General features: G+C 43.9%; 1 pseudogene; it reads left to right on the top strand.

Annotated features, from left to right (window-relative positions):
• Nucleotides 1-411: 411 nt before the first annotated feature.
• Nucleotides 412-914, top strand: LOC119802294 (annotated as a pseudogene).
• The last annotated feature ends 2,094 nt before the right edge of the window (nt 915-3,008 follow it).

Here is a 3,008-nt window from a genome sequence, read left to right on the forward strand (position 1 = left end):
ATGGATGGTACCGTGAAGGGGCAGAAAGCAGGACTAGAGCCAGGCGGGGCTGAGGAGATGGCTCAGTTGGTAGAGGGCTTGCTATGCCAGCGACCTGAGTCCAGATTCCAGAGCCGGGTGTGAGGGGGGAGCAGTGCCTGTCTGCAACTGAGGAGTTCTGGAGACAGGGAGACAGGAGGCTCCCTGGTCGCTGCTGGCCAGCTAGAATAGCCTAATGGCTGAACTCCAAGTTCAGTGAGGGAATCAGTCTCAAAAAAGTATGGTGGAGAGGACCTGAGGAAGACTCCCCGTGTTGACCCTACATTCACATGCAAGCACACACAAGATACACACACAAAGGCTAGGTAGCGTGCGGCTAGTGTAAGTGTCAGAAGTTCGCTGGAAATAAATACTTAAGAGGGCAGCTCCAAGATGGCGACTTCCATGCATCGACTCATAGCTCGGAGACAAGCTGGAGCCAATAAGCCACATGCAAGGTGTCAGAAACGCTTGGAATTTGGACATTGAACATACGAATGCAAAGGAAAAAGAAAGTACCTGCACAGGCCTTCCAGAACAGCCGAGCTGAAGAAAGCTTTAAAAGAGAAAGAAAACAGATTCTTGCAGCAAAGCCTTGGAGAGACTAATGTAGAGAGAAAGATCAAGAAGAAGAGGTCTAAGAGTGTCACGAGTTCCAGTACCTCTAGCAGTGACAGTTCGGCCAGTGAGTCTTCATCAGAGAGGGAGACATCTGCCTCATCCTCCTCAGAGGACAGGGACTCAGACCACAGCCGCTCTAGCTCCTCCTCCTCAGTTTACACCTCCTCGTCTTCCTCCTCCTCGGACTCAGACTGGGACTCAGCTCCTCCAGTAGCAGCAGCAGTACAGAGAGCAGCTCTGATGATGAGCCGCCCAAGAAGAGGAAAAAGAAATAGAACTCTCCCTACACTGGACTAATGGACCAAAAGCATCAGTTTGACTCACAGGGGAACTAAAAACAAGCTCAAGCAAGCAAGTTAGCTGGTCAGCTTGTTAGAATTCAGAACTTTCTAAGTATTTGCCATTGTATGAAATATTAATAAAAGATATTATATATAAAAGACATTTTAGGAATGAATCTTGTGTTCTTGCTGTTTTTATTTTCTTTTTCTTTTCTTTTTCTTTTCTTTTTCTTTTTTTTTTTTTTTTGCTATTTTTCTGTTGGTAGGCCTAGCTGGCCTGAAGCTTACTATGTAGAAGAGGCTGGCCTTGATTCTACAGATCTACCTGCTTCTGCTTCTCCTAGAAATGTGCCACCATGTTCAGGTTTTGTTGTTGACATTTTTTTCCTAGTATTTTAAGTGTATCTGTAAAGACATAACCAGGAAATCTGTTTCAATGATAAGGCATTTTTTCTGCTCGTGACATGGATACTTTATGTGGGTATGTGGAAAGGAATGTATAGGACAGGCTTTGAAGATACTGCATGAGAATATCAAGAAGTTGCTCTTTTTTGCTGTGTTTATTATGTAAGATTTGATACATTGTTATAGCAAGTGTAGCTTTCCCACCGTTAATAAATATATATATAAATGTGTATATAAAATAAAAATATAAATAAATGTATTTATTTTTATGTTTGTGCTCAGGAAAAAAAAGTAAATAAATACTTAGACCTTGGAAAACACCCCGCCTCCAAGTTAACCACATTCCAGTCGATTTCTAGATTTTCCTCGGTATGTCTTGTTTAGGCAAAGAACAAACTGAGGTGCTAGGGGGATGACTCAGCAGGCTAACAGTACTTTCTCTGAAAGCAAGAGGACCTGAGTTCAAATCCTAGCACCATGTAAAAAGCCAGGCATGCATACCATGTCTGCAACCTTGGCATCTGAGGATGGAGACAGAAGGACCCCCATGACCACCACCCCAGTGCTCACTGGTCACCAGTCCAACCTAACTGATGAACTCCAGGATCATTAAGAGGCACTGTCTCAAAGGATGTGATGTATTCCTGAGGATGAAACCCAAGGTTGTCCTTTAGCCTGCACATGCATGCACATATGCTTGCACACACACACACACACACACACACACATGAAAAGAGAGAGAGAGAGAGAGAGAGAGAGAGAGAAAGAGAGAGAGAGAGAGAGAGAGAGAGAGAGAGAGAACAATTAAATAGGATAAATGTCAGTCAGTTGACTTCTCTGTGGCCCATGCTGTGCCTTTGACCTTCCTTCTTAGGCTTTTCTAAATCAGCAGCTCCCTCACTCCAACCAAAGCATAGGTCAGGTCTAAGAGGCACCCTTGCCTCCTGTCACATACATGACTGTCTCCTCCCAGATGTGTGAGGATTTCTGTTTCTTATGTGAGACCATGGAAAAGTGGGGAAGGCTGGATTGCATTGACTTTGGCCATGAAAGTCTTTGAAGAGGATGTTCCTGAACTGAGAAAAGTCCCTGATCACCAAGAGCAGTGTGGTCTTGAACCAGGGGCAATCAGGTTGCCCCCAAATCCAGAATACATAGTATAAAACCAACGCATGTATGAGCAGTGTGATCCCTGAACCAGCTGTGCGCTCCAAACCTACACCCAGCCCTGACAGAGCAGTGTAAGGCCCACTATTTCTTTTTGATCAATCTCTCAACAGAATTGGACCCTAGTTTACAGCTGGAAATGAGAAATAAATTTATTATGGTTTCTGTCCCATGTATTCCCTCGTACTTCTTGCTTATAATAATATGGAGATAAAGATTCATTGTGTGTGTAAAATTGGCTTTCCGACAAATTCCATTGCTCTTGAAATAAAAATAAGATTCCCAAGGTAAGAAAAAAAAGCAATATATGTGCAAAAGAGAACAACCAAAATGGGAGGAAGTGACAGAGAAAAGAAAACAATAACCAGCCCCAACACTCCATATTCTTGGCCTTGCTACTGTTTTCCCTGTGAACTAAGAGTTAGACGGGTTGGAACTGGCACGGTGGCTCCTCTCTGGAGAAAGCCAGAGAGAAGAGCAGGGTGTTGGCCTGGTTCCCTTGCCCATCAGCATTAT

Source organism: Arvicola amphibius, chromosome 15 (assembly GCF_903992535.2).
Source record: "Arvicola amphibius chromosome 15, mArvAmp1.2, whole genome shotgun sequence".
In the NCBI taxonomy this organism is placed as follows: Eukaryota; Metazoa; Chordata; class Mammalia; order Rodentia; family Cricetidae; genus Arvicola; species Arvicola amphibius.